A 15,025-nucleotide genomic window follows, 5' to 3' on the forward strand; every position below is an offset into this window, starting at 1 on the left:
TCTGCCAAAAAAATTGGGAAAATATTAGTAAAGCTAAGAGGAACCACAGACTCTTTCAATAATAACTTCTTCCAGAACATATAATTTATCATAATGATATTGCATAAGAAAAAAGAAAAAAATGAAACAATACGTATTTTGATAAAAGGACAATTTGAGGTTTTCAATAAAAATCAAATGAGAATCAAATTTTATACGGCCGATACACGTAACATAGTCCTGTAATTCTACTCAAATAATTTTAGGAAAGGTAGGAAATCTTCATCTGAAAGAAACATACTAGAGTTTATAAAATTGTCTAAAAATTAAAGCAATTAAACTTTTCCCAACTATGAATTATATATGAAAAAGAAGTAATTTAATTTCAAATTTCTCTTTTCTGAGATAGTTACCCAAAAGCCATATCAACCAATAACTCAACACACTTAAGTCAATTCAGTTCTTACACTAGCAATTCTAGTAGCTTGATCAAATCTCAAAAAAATTGAAGTTAAATGGAAAAAATTTTTAGTGAAAATAAGCATGTAGAACACAAAACACTTTCAGAATTTAATATTAAGCCTTTTATCTTCTCCTGGATACTTTTTGCTTTTCCTTCCAGTCTTTTTCTTCTTTCAAAGATTGGCACCTGAGCTAACATCTGCTGCCAATCTTTTCTTTTTCTTTTTTTCCACCTTCCTCTCCCCAAAGCCCCTGAGCACACAGTTGTATATTCTAGTTGTAGGTCCCTCTAGTTCTGCCGTGTGGGACGCCACCTCAGCATGGCTTGTTGAGCCATGCTAGGTCCACACCCAGGATCTGAACCAGTGAAACCCTGGGCCACTGAAGCAGAGTCCACGAACTTAATCACTTGGCCACGGGGCCAGTCCCTATAAGTCTTAATGTAATATTTACCCTCCATTTTTTGGCAGCATGGTAGAAGACTAATAAATCAGTCTGGCATACTAAACCTAATAATCAGTTTCGAGCATAGAGAAACATCTTGCTGAGACTTTTTACATTTACTTTCTCATAAAAAAAGGTTCATTTTTAAAGTGACAGGTAACATTCTGCAGTCCAGCATTACACCTGCCTAATACTCTTCCACATTCATCACTCATAATAACTTTTTACCCTAATAAAAAAAATATATGCATACTTAAATACTTACATACATATAAATATTACTCATTTATAAATATAAAAAATAAAGTAGAAATTGATTCCACTGGAACAAGCAACATGAATATGAATGGTATGCTCAATTTATTCATGCTTTCCTTCTTCCTTCCTATTATTTTTTATTACTTTCTGGTTTATATGTGTTGTCTTCTGTGTTTCCCTTCAAGAGGCCAGCTGTGAAAATGTTAATGAATGAGGCATTTATTTTTTCAGGTAGTACATTCAATCCACTAATGTGACTGTGTAGCCCCCAAACTGGCACTAGGGTGAGAAAAAATTGTCTCGGGTAAGTGTGAACAATATATACGTCATTTTTTCTAATATTTTACAATTATTCAAGATAATTTTAATGCCATTTGAATTTTAATTGATATAGGACTCATGCAATTCACCCAAGACATTTCGAATAAGAAACAGAAACAGGTCTGATAGCAACAAAATCAATTATATGGAGGAGTCAACAATGCAATTACCTGAGATATGAAACAAGCCATCAAAATACATCATTAATTTGGCAACCAAGATTAGAAATTATCATCATTTTAAGTTCACCTACTTAAGATGACCGAAGAACAAGTGTTTTTTTCTTTCATGTATATTTTTCTTGATAATTTTTGCAGTGTTCAGTGAATGTTAATCATTCATTCACTATTAATTTAAACACAAAACATTCAAGAATTCTGTGGTCCTTACTAGAGTGTATATTTATTAAAGGCTATTTTTATTACCATACATGTCACTGGAACCTAACAAAATAATTTTAATGTTAACACATTTTGAATATATCTATTAAATTGTTGGCATCCTCTCTATACGCAACCATACAATAAATATCTCTCAGAGGTTGGAAAGAAAGAAGTTTCTTTAAATTCATAAACTTCTTTTTATCAGAAATAAGAACTAACGAAAACTGTGTTATTTTTGCCTTGGTTTCCAGGAATCCCAGGGCTAATTTTGGCTCAACTAGAATAACCTTTCTTGGAGTATATTTTTGATTTAATAAGAATGAAACTCAGCAATGCTTAAGAAAATCATCATTTTCAAAATAGCTCAGGACAAAGGGTTGCAATTTTAATCTTCTGTAGGGTGCAGAGAAGTGGAGGTGAAGCTGAACCCAGGCAGGGAAGTTACACATAATACTCTCTAGGTTGGGTGTCTGGGCAGTGGTGGTCCCCCCCAAGCTTCCTAGTCCAACCTCCTTGGATTAAGCTGGCAGGCAGGAGCATTGTTCATATTTGCTACTGGTCAGAAGTCCCAGGGAGCCACAAGATCTGTGCCATCCCTACTGATATTTAAACCAGATTAGACAATGGTCTCCATGTGCCAAACCCAATAGAGATATAGGAAGACGAAGGTGGTGACCCACACCCGTGGGTCTCCCAGATGGAGAACAGTACAGAAGCACCCAAAGTCACTTAATTAACTTCACAATGATACAATCCTACATCTTATGGAATTGGATTCATGACATTGTGGTGGGAGTTTACAGAATTTTCCCTCCTCAACTCTCTACCTGTTTGACCTTTCACTTCGATCTCTTTATTCCTACTTGAAAGATTTTCAGTTGTATTGCATCTGTATCTTTTACTGTAAAGCTTGAAATCTTATGGAAATAGGTATAGTCTAAATTCAGGTATGACAAAATCTTTAACAACTCTTGAACTATTATGCTAGTCAAAGAACTTGTAGGAAATGAAAAGGAGAAAAATCCATGTGAAGTGCTCATAACAGGCATTCAGTAAACAATAATTGTTATAGCTATTGCTACTCAGACTAAAATTAGAATTATACAGATTTATGAAAAATTAAACATAGAATAGGTGAATTTAGTTAACCAAGGCAGGTAATTCTTAGCAAGAACATACATCAAAGGAGCAGTTGGGTGCCAGTCGAAGAAAATATTAAGTGACATACTGCGTATTGTATATACGTATATATGTTAGTTAACTTTCAGACGCCTGTTGAAGTACCATAGGAATACAGCCTATGAAAGTTAGCCTGCTTTGTCTAAGGTCTTAGCATTTTTTTATTTCCTTTTTTTTTACCTGTCAAAAGTAGATGGAGTCATACAAAGCAATGATTATATGACAGTGAGCAGGGATTTTGTTTTGTCAGCAATAGAGAATCTTCCAAGGGAGATAGATGAATGCCCACTCCCAATGCCTAACTTTGTAACTGCTTTTGCTGTTTGTTTCCTCTCATTCATTTTGCATCCGTGTTAGGCTTGCATCTGTTTATGTACTTGTCTATTATTCATCTACAGGATAACTGCTCAGCAGTCGTTACTTCCTTTCATATCTTCTCTGCATCTTTTGTTTCCATGGGTTGTTTTGGCAATAAAACCAAGAAAAGGGTACAAAGCTTATAAAAAAGTGCAGTTGGAACATCATGTTTTTATAGCTCTAGGAACAGTATTGCTGATTTCAAAAAGTTTTTAAAAATGTTAAAATGTATTCAGGAAAGTTTAAAGCTCATAGGTATGATAAATTTGAAAATTTGAGAAAATGGAATTTAAGAAGTGTTTTCTAAAACAGCTCATTCTTGTTTGATCTTTACATGGCAGACTGCCTTGTGCAATTTTCTGTAGACTATACATTTTAATACCAAAATCTCAAGCAATGCAGTCACAGGAATTCCTTACATTTACATAGCGCTTCATAATTTTATTATGTGTTTACTCAATCATTACGTCCTCTGATCTTTCTAGGTAGATAATTAGCATCTTCATTTTAAGAATAAAAAAGGAGAATAACTATGTTAAATGATGTGCTGAGGTCAAAAGGTCAATGAATCTCTGAGCCTAGACTAGAATTGATATTTACCTGATACCCATCTAGCCTCGTGTGGGCCAGAAGAATCCTCACAATATAGAGTTGCCCCAGATTTCCTGTGAGCCTAGGGGGTAAAACATAATTTGGGAATCTTAGATTATATAAGCATAGCTCTCTGTGTAATTTTAAATTATTATTGTGTTCTCGAATCCAATTAAGACTTTATTTGTAATTAAGGTCCATTACACAAGAATAAAAAAATTTGCCTTCAATAACAGAGTCTTCACGGATTCTCTGAAATCCTTCCATTCACCTCAGAATAAAAACTTCAACTATGTATGATTAATTTGGTCTCCTCAAACTATATTATTTCTTGAGCATCTGATTCAACATGTTAGGCTGGACCTAAAGTGTAATTCTTAGGTTACTTCCAGCAAAAAAATTGAAGGTACATAAAACCAATTCAAAGAATCAAAAGAGAAACATCTGTATAAGCCCATGTATCCAGAATATGCTCATATTTGTTTCTTTGTGAAATCTTCACATATGTAGGAGATAATTTGTAGATTATTAGAGATAATTGTTATTTTCCTTGTTCAGACACTTGTTAATTTGTTCAATAAGTCTTCATAATTATGAAAAACATGAAGGACCATTCAAAGGCAACTGCAATGTCATTCCTTCAAATACTAGGCTCTTAAACCATGAAAATAAGAAATTCCCTAAATTTTGATAAGCACAATAAAAGAAACAATGAAAAAGTCCTTGTGTACTATTTAGGTTTGGTTGAGAATGTTGAAAATGACATGGAGAATTGCTTCTGACTATGGCAGTGATTTTTATCTAAATGATGCAAAATATTCCATGGTTTGGGAAGCCTAAAGGACATCTCAGATTTAACAGCACTAATCCTTTCATTAAATGCCAGAGACTTCCACTGGAGCCTATTGAGATAGGTTATGATTTCCAAAATAATTGGGATTGAATATTTGGGATATTCAATTGGGATAATTGGAATAATGGAATTGGAATCATTGGTGATGAGACCATCCTGAGCTGGCCTGATTATTACGGGATTGGAGTTTAGCTGGTAGAGGGGATTAATATGAGATTGGAGTTTAAAGATAAGTCTATAGAGATGAACATGTATTTTACCACATTACTATTTATAGACCCTATAGGAATGCATCTTAGATCCAAATGTTGACATTTAGACATAATTAAAAAATAATTTGATCTTGTTACTTTACTAGCCACCATATACAAGTTTTGTTGAAAACATTAGTGGAAAGGAAAAAGTGAGAAAGTGGAGAAGATAGCTCAGTAGAGGTCCTATATGTCCTATATCCTCCCTCATCAATTACATATTGCCAATATGTTGCCATTAATCAGAAAACACTTTTCTGCTAAAGAGATTTCATTATTAACTCTCCATGTTAAATTATTTCAACATCCTGTATCTCGCAGTTGTAAAAGAACAACAAAGCAATTCACCAAAGCCTAGTTTCCATTTAAAAGAAATTTTCTTTGGTAACTATATAGTAGTTTTGCAAAATCATAGAATTTCAACAAGCCATTTGTACTGCCTCCAAAATAACCAAGAAGTGTCAATCTTTAAGCCAATTACTTAATTATTTTAAAAGTTATTGTCTTTGTAGTGGTTAAGCAATCATCAGGTGATAAATGGCAAAAAGATTTTATTTTGGTCCACGACATCTAGGATTCTCCTAAGAAACCTACGTTCCTCCTTCTTTATCATTGTCAGACCTATCACTGTGGCATAAGATGACTGATAAAGAAAAGTAGGCTACCTCCCTCTTTCAAACTCCTCAATCAGAAATGTCAGAAAGTGCCCCCTTACCTTTTGTTCCCTCCCCAAAAGAAAGATCCTTGTGAAAGGGCTTAACTTCTGCCCTTTGGGTCTCCTGGTTACTTATAGCAATAAAGAGAGAAAAAGCAAGCAGCCAGAAGAAGCTGTCTCTCTGTTCTAACATTTCGCTCTTCATTGTTGTCTTTCAGTCACTGAGTAATTAACTCTTAATAAGCTAAGTGACATCTTCAGTAAATGATTACAGTTTAGAAGGATTAACAGAAGATGCTATTAAAAAAAAACCTAAGCCACAGAAGTCTGAAAATTTTTATATGTGCCCTTATCGAATTTGCAGAAACTGTGAGTTAATCATTTCACAAACCTTTTTGGGAGGGTCCCTACATGTCTCCTTCAAGTAACTATGGTCATCAATATGGCCTTAACATTGATGTGGCTTTTGTCCTCTTTTTTGACTCTCACTCATAAATGCCTGCTAGCGGTAACAAACTCAAGCACCATCAAGAAATAGTCCGGAATTGATTTAATTATGTTTTGACTTGAAGTTAGTCTTTTGGAGCATTAATTAAACGTATGGAGCTTTCTTCTAACCTAGCTTCATGGGCATCCACTTAAAGTAAATGCTCATTATTATTGTTATAAATTATATTATTAATAATTCATATGCATACTGTATACCAGATAGAAGTTCACAATATAAAAACAATCAGTAGCCTGATTTTCACTTAGTAGTTCAAAACATACAATTTCTCCTACCTAAGATTTCTACCTTAGCATTTTCTTCCATAGTGATCCTACATAAATCCTAATACATTAAAATTAAATATGTGAATGTTATGTTCCTAAACCTAATTCATATAGTTTATGAAAAATGACATATAAGCAATACCCTAGAGAGCTTATGCATGTCCTAAAGTTGTCCTTGAGAAATAAGTTGACTTTTAAACAGTTTATACACACTTAACAAGAAAGTGCAAATTAAGTCTTTTAAAAATTTAATTGAATTTGAAAATGTTTTGTTTTAACTGGTTGGCTTTTACCTGAAAGTAGGAAAGCAAAGTAAAATGAATGAGTAAAATTGATTTGCCTGGACCCCAGGGAACTGACAAATATATCATGAAGACATTTAGGTAGACATAAGAGCAAAAAGGAGAACATGAGAAACATAATATGCAAAGTACAGGGGAAAATTTGAAGAACAACAATCAATTTTACAAATATTGTAAAATGACTGCAAATTAATGATTAAATAATAAAGTAGCAAGAAAATTCCCTGCAATAAATTAGTTTTAGAAGCAATGAATATAAAATAACTAATTGGGGTAACAGGACAAATTGTATTAGGTTACTTGACCTGCAAGAATTTATATATTTCAATACTTATATATAAAAAGGCCAATGTGAAAGGAATTGACAATTTTTTGGCTGCCATTTATTAGGCAGATGATGCCGGATGAATGTGGAAACCTAAGCCGATTTCATGTGATGTCGTCAGTCCCTGACCTGCCTGCAGGCTGACATAATTTTCTTTCGCAGAAACCAGTCTCCAGTGGTTACCAGTCTTGATCTTCTCCAGGGTAGGATGAGTTCTCTTTGAATTACGGGAGCAGGGCGTATGCTGCGATGGATAAATCAGCCAAACAGAAAGGCCTGACAGGGCAAAGAAGCAGTAGGGCACCTGTCCTTACATTGTCCGGAAAGTGACCTCGAGAAGTGACTTTCCACGAGGTAAGAGGTAATTCTGTCTCTACTTTGGCTTAGCTGATATCACACACAGTAAAGGTCGCAAATTGTGACAGCTTTCTGTGCTCGAGAATCAGATTCCTGTTTGTCTGAGAAGGAGCAGAGAGCCGTGAGGCCAGCTTCTCTGAGGAATCTAGGTCAGGATTCAGCCAGGAATGCCACCCAGGCCCATCAAAGCAATATCTTACATTGTGGAAATACTTTGAGCAAATCCTAACGGTTGTCCATAAATTATATTACAACCTGAAGGAAGAAAAAGTTATTCTGTCCCTTTTTTGACTCCAGCTTTTCATAAGGTAAGTCATAAAATGTAATTGGTGACCTCAGAGAAAGGTCATAGTTCCTAAATTCAACTATACCCTTCATAACTTTCAACTCAATAATAATAACTGAAGATAATATCAGTGCTTCCAAATTCAATAGAAGTGTCAGCAGCAGTAAATATACAAGAACCACATCCAAATATATAGGAGTTTTTTTTAAAAAAAGGTATATGAAGCTTTCTGGGTGTCCCTGAGATACTGAAAATGTTCGGAATTTGGATTTCATGCAAATAGGAAGCATAGGCACATTTCTTAATAGAGGTAACAGTATGAAGATTGGAGATTGGAAGAGAATATGATAGAGGAAGAAAATTACAGTAATAGAATGATCAATTTTTTAAAAAACAGTTTCAGACATTCAATGTAAATATATGAGAAGGTCCATAAGTAAATACGTTAAACTTATTTTTAGATGATTTACCTTTTTGTAGACCAAAAGACAGACAGGAAAAGTAAGAGATTAAATGGAAAAAGAAAGACTTAAAGGGAAATTTGCTTATTGCTCTGCAGTTGTACAAATAAAGTTGCCAAAGCTATGCCCCATGCCTACTAAAGTGCGAGAAACAGATTTGGCGCCTAAGGTGTTGTGCAAATGTGACCCGAGTCTGGACACCTGTCGCTAGCGAGAGTGGAACTGAACTTCTAGTTCCCTCAAGGGCCAGGCAAGTCAAAGAAGGTGAATAAGTGGTGGAAATTGCTGGTGAGAAACAAGCAATCAGAGACTTTTTAAAATTCCTAGAACCAGATGGATGCTAATCTATTAGATTTAATATTAAATAGCTCAATTTCCTGATTGTTATCTTGAAAAGTCAAGGTCAAATGCTAAAATCACCAAATTTATCCACCCAAGACACTATTTGAAATAGAGAAATCACACTTTTAGACCCTGGTATGGCATTTCAGTTTCCAAAACAAATATATCCAGGAATGTCTTTTGAAGTATTAGTACATCAAAGCACACTGCTTTTCAAATACTTCCTTCAGAGATAAAGCATTCAAGTTGGATGATTTCCTTAGCACACTGCATTTCATAAATAAAAACTTCCCCTCTTAGTATGACCACTATTCTCCTGATAAAGCTGAGACTAGCGTCACCTTAGACTGTAGCCTCTTCCTCAAACAAGGCCACAGTATTGTCAGCTCTCCCTTCAAAAGGACCCTCACTTTGTCCTTTCTACTTTCACGGCCATTGCCATAATTTGGAACTGAACTGGGATCCATGATAACTGATTTCTGTCTCATCTTTGCTATTTGATATTGCTCAAATCCTAATTTTGTTTACTAAATGAAGGTGTAAGACCACTCGATCTAAATTTCTATTATTCATATTTTCCTTCAATATGCATAAAGTACTATGGGAGATTTTGTATGTGTGTGTGTGAGAGAGAAAGAGAGAGAGAGAGAGGAAGAGGTAGAGAGAAAGAAAGATATTCACTTTCCAGATGCTCACGATCATATAAAGAGAAAAAATTGACTTCTGGGAAAATGAGAAAAACTGGAAAAGGCATAAAGAGGAGACAGAACAAGATGCAGGCCTTGAATAATGAGAAGAATGTTAAAAAGTTAGAGGAGAGGGGAGTAAGAATGAATTTACCCACTACCATTTTTCTTCTTAACAGTTTTCTTAAAATTCATTTTTTTCATAATTTCTTCCAGCCCAACGTCACTTAATACCAGTCACTTTTATTACTCCACAACTCTTATTAATTTTACTTTTTGTATCTCATCTGTGGCGAGGTAGACATGTATGGAGTAATTTTTGAATGGAAGGAGGAATGAGCGTCATGGAGATGTCATAGAGGAGTCTTCCCAAATTCGAAACCAATTTACTCTTCAGATTTATTTATACTAGAGAAACAAACACACACCTCCCGTGATAACCTGGGAATAATAAAAATAATTTTTTTTAAAAGGGCTATCTGGTACAGTAAATTTCTTACTGAAAGCTTTGTTACAGACTCAAAGTCTAATTATGATTATTTATGGGTAACATCAGGTAAGGAAGTTAAGAATTTGACTCAAATTGATTAAGCAGAAAGAGAAAACATGACATGTTTAATTACATTATACCCTGTTAGGAAAAAGACTTCACAAACTAAAAGAAGTGAGTTGAGTACCCCAGGTAGGCACAGAAAAAGGGGGATTCTAGAAGCAGGTGGTGGCCAAGAGTTGAGGAGCCTATCAAATGGCCTCCAACATTCAAACCTTGCGGCTTCCATGGCAAGACTATCAGTATAACGGGTAAGAGTGCTCAAGCTATTTGAACTAAGGGACAGGTTACCAACAGAAATTATGACAATTTTACCCTCCGTCTAATCTGTCTTCATGAAGGGAATGTGCTGGCTAGATCAAAGTGAAAACAGATTCATTCGACAATTATATCTCATTGTAAATAAGAATTGGCATTCTGGTTATACATTGGTTTTCTATATAGAAAGAAAGACTTCTTCAGGGACACTTCTTAGCTGGTTCATCTGTAGCGTTCATGAAGGCTTCAATCAGCCCAGGGATCTATTTGTAACACTGCTTGAATTTTTTTTTTAATTTCAGCATATTATAAAAAAATTAAATCTAAGTGTAATGCCTAATATTTACTGGGTGTTAATTACTTGCCAGATGATGCTCTAATTGCTTCACATCTAACCTTGACAAAAACTTTATGTTATACATTTACAAATCAACTCCATTTTATAGACGAGGGGACTGAGGCACAGAAATGCTAAGTACCTTGCCCAACGTCACACAGCTGATAAATGGAGGAGCCAGAATTCAGAAGCAGATAACCTAGCTTCTGCAGCCACATTCTTAACCCATGTGCCAAACTGCCTGTCAGATTGTGTTGAAATGCCTACATCCATCTTCTGTGCTAAGAATGGCATATAATTCACTATAAAACTACACAGTAAATTATAATTGTAAAGAATGCATACAGTAGCTTTTGAAATCAAGTTCTACGTTAGTTTTTTCTTTTTCTTTTTGACTAAGGAACTGGGAGTAACGTTAACAAGTGTGGCTGAGAGATCAATTCCCTGAGTTTTGAGTCTGTGCCCTCTGTCTGGCTCCAGGCTATAAGGACTGGATTCTCTAATATTTCCTTGAGGACGCTTATTATCTACTCTTAATAATTGATTATTAACCACTAAAATAGACACAGCTCTCTATTTCTCTATCCTTAATGCTCTTATATCTGAAGTCTCTCTGGCAACCGATTTTTTTCTCCCCTGTGGGACTAGAGTTTTGAATACTGTGATGAGGATGAAATTTTTAAATGCTTTCAGTAAAATCTTTTCCTGTTTGGAGTTGGAAATTTACATGACTATCCTCGTCATTTGTTCTCCTCTCAGAACCATGCATCTACTCTATGAATGCAATCTGACTCTACCATACTCATGACTCAGCTTCTCTCACTCTCCTTTGTCTGCCCTTCCTCCACCCCGTTCCTCCCTCTCTTTCAAACTCAATAAGAGAAAAGATCCCCTTGAGTCCATTTCGTGGTCTTCTGAAGTGGACACCTCTCTGTTAGGCAATATCCTTGTGTTAGGCTGCTTCCATGGCCCACTGGTCTCACACAGTGTACAGATATGTGCCCTTGGTTTAAGTACTATAGCTTGTCCAGTATCAGTTAGGACCAATTTAATAGGATTGCATGAGAAAAACATAATATTTCACGCTCAGAAAACAAAGTGTGACTGCTAAACACAAGGATCATGTGTAAAATATTCTTGAGTTATTTATGGATTATCCACTATAACTATTACACATTTCCCTAAGAACAAGCTGTTTAGACTCAGTAACAAGCGGGTTTTGCTTTTATTTATGTAAACTCATGAAGGAGGAGAATGAGGAGGAGAAGAAGAAGGACAGCAGCATTTTATAAATGTAAAATCTGAAATACAGCCGGAATGAGTGGCTTTTCTGAGGATATGGAACTAACAAAGGGCAGAACCAAGATTTGAATCAAAAGTATGATGCCTACCTTATACCATCATGCTGAATCCCGGAGTAGATTTCACGTTCTTTTTAAGAGGCCTCTCTACACTCTTGTGCTTCTCTATATGTTTCATCAACTTCTCTCTCTCTTAATCTCTCTCACACACACACACACACACACACACACACACACACACAGTACTTTACATATTCCAGTTATTATTATTTTAAGCCTCTTCTAGATATTTAAAAACCTCTTCTAAATGTCCAACATTGTGTTTCTTTCACTGTTTCCCTGCTTTTCTTCCAGGGCAAATACAACAGGGTATTATCAAGTTTATGCTAAAAGTAAGATAAGAGATGAAAAATAGAACCCAACTGAGGTTTTCCTCCTTTTCACCTCATCTCAAACACTTCCTAACACCTCATGAAGCGTTCTTCCTACCTTGGGTATTTAGAAATACTGATGATTTCCCTGGAATGAACAGTGCTCCTCAGCTCGGACAAGTGTAAACAGTCGGGCTTTTCTTTTCCACTTGGCAGGGCAGCCAATAGAAGCTGGAGGAAGTCTCACATTCCATTCGTTATATTAAATTAACATGAAAAATTCACAAATTTTTCAGCTAAATAATGAGTTGTGGCAGAAAAGAGGGTTACAAAAGAAAAGACAGATGTGAAAGACAGTGTGATGAAGTCTAAGCGTGGTATCAAACCAATTAAATTAGCCTTCTCTTAAAATGGTTACCATTGCTTGGCTAAGAATTATTTGCAATCAACAAATTTGAAAAGTCTTACTGAAAGACAGATATAAATGTTGCAGTAAAAATGAAAACATTCCCATATTAAGCCTTGAAAAAATAAAATAATTTAATTAGAGGTGTTTTAATGATTAAAATATTTTAATATTAATCACCCTCCTATTGCTACTACACATAATGCAATCAGCAGAGTCAATACGTGTATACTCTTATGATGATAAAGCCCAAGACACAGAATTCAATTAAAGACATTCACTCTACTCGAAGCATCTCCCTTGGCCCCTAATTAAGTGGGAAGAAAGACAAAAAGTATAAACACTTCTTGAAAAATTTTCAGAGAACTGTGAAACAGGAAGCATATCAAGAGGTTACTTGGAGACCTCTATGCTGTTGCAAAGGTAAGAGTGAAAAACAAGGCTAAAATAATGCCCTTGTCAAAGACTTCCACACACACGCGATAATCCTGTGGGTACCTACTCCTAGCTCCCAAACTTACCTCTCTCTACCAATTCCTTCACCGTAATTTGTGAAAAAGCCCTCCATCTTTATTGTACTGTCCTCCTAGCTTTTTTCTCCTCTCCCCTTCATAGATAAGCTTTTAGTAGTTTGTTGCTCCTCACCATTGAACCAGTGCCAGCAAAGATCACCAAGGTCTTAGCAAGTTCGAGACATAATGCATGTACATTTCAGACCCTCTTCTCTTGACCTTTCAGAGGATTGTGGAATACTCTATATTCCAGAAATTCTCTTATTTCATCTCTTTAGCACAACATTCTCTTATTATTCTCCTCATTCCTTATTGATCATTCCTTCTAAATCTTAGTAGAGTTTTGTCCATTTCATTAGACTTTCAAAGAATCAGTTTGTTTTATTTGCTTGTCTATTGAATCTTTGTTTTCTATTAGAAATCAATTTTTTCTCTCAGCTTTTATATTATTTCCCTCTTTCATATTTTTTGCATTTATGCTATTTTCCTAACTTTGAGTTGATGTCTTAGCTCATTAATTTTCAATCTTTCTTCTTTCTTAGTACTTATATAATAGCTATATAATTTCCTTCTAAATATCTCTAGCTGCCACTCTTAAAGTTAATCTATAGTATTTTATATTTAATTCCATTGTAGTATTTTCTTAATTTCATTTTGATGTTTTAAGTTTTCAAAATGTATGGATATTTAAAGTGCAACTTCTTGGGGCCAGCCCCATGGCCGAGTGGTTAAGTTCGCGCGCTCTGCTGCAGGCGGCCTGGTGTTTCCTCGGTTCGAATCCTGGGCGGGACATGGCACTGCTCATCAAACCACGTTGAGGCAGCGTCCCACATGCCACAACTAGAAGGACCCACAACGAAGAATATACAACTATGTACCAGGGGGATTTGGGGAGAAAAAGGAAAAAAATAAAATCGTAAAAAAAAAATAAATAAATAAAAATAAATTGCAACTTCTTTATATTTTATAAAAAATATTTTAAGTGGGAGAATGAAATGATCTGCTTTATGTGTTTAGAAGATTACTCTGGCTTTTGTGGTGCTGGTGGATGGAATATGTCCAAAGTGGACGCTGGGAGACAAATTGGAGGCTATTGTGGTAGCTTGCTTGAGAGAGAATGATGGTCTTATTAGGATATTCATAATGAAGATAAAGAAAGAGTGAATAGCTACAAAACATACATTGAGGGTCCAATGGACAAGGTAAGTGATAGCATGAGAAAAACATTAAGAAAAAAGTGAGTGAAGGATGAGCAAGGGCCAGGAGCAATAGATCCTCCCTGATTTCTCTATATGTGTCCCTTCTCTATATGAGTCCCTTCTAATTAAATAATGAGAATAATTCATATTCAGTCTAGGCTTTAAACTACCTGAGCCTTAACTGCACTCATGATTTCCACTATTAAGAAAAACACAGATATAATATGTTTTATTGACTTCGTAAACAGACTTGAATGATGTCAATACAAAATAACACATTCTTTATTTGGAAGAGTGTGTAAATAGGATAACCAAATGAGCTAAAGGACTATGATGAGTAAAAGTTGACATACATAAGAGGAGGAAAACTTTAACTGTAAAAAAGCTTAATATAAATCCTGTTCAATAATCACTTTTTCATAAATCAATAGGATTTCGAAACATGGTTTACTCAATATGTTTGATTGCACTTCATTTTTAATAGGTACCCAGAAAAGAAAGATTTTGTGTGTGTTGATGTAGGAAGAATTGTGCTTGGAGAAGTTACTTTGGATAAGAAGAGGAATACAGATTCCTTCTGTGGCTGCATTAAGATTTCTTTGAACAAATAGTCTAAATTAAATAGATTTTGGATTTGTTGCCTAGAGGAATAACTAAAGATACATTTTCAAAGACTATAGATAAAATTTCCAGAGAGCTGAAATTAGGGTGAAATGCAACGGGACATTCTCTGCCACTTTGTGCTAAAGCTTTCTTGCATAATCCAAGAACATTTAATCAGTTCAAATTTGCCTGAATGGAAGAGAACAAAAATTTCTGGAGGGT

At 35.1% G+C, this 15,025-nt stretch overlaps 1 protein-coding gene across 9 annotated transcripts in view; it reads right to left on the reverse strand.

The window, feature by feature from the left end:
- DGKB (diacylglycerol kinase beta) overlaps nucleotides 1-15,025 on the reverse strand; it is a 675,150-nt gene that overhangs the window by 82,043 nt on the left and 578,082 nt on the right. The gene's annotated exons all lie outside the window — the stretch shown is intronic.

Source organism: Equus przewalskii, chromosome 4 (genome assembly GCF_037783145.1).
Source record: "Equus przewalskii isolate Varuska chromosome 4, EquPr2, whole genome shotgun sequence".
NCBI lineage: Eukaryota > Metazoa > Chordata > Mammalia > Perissodactyla > Equidae > Equus > Equus przewalskii.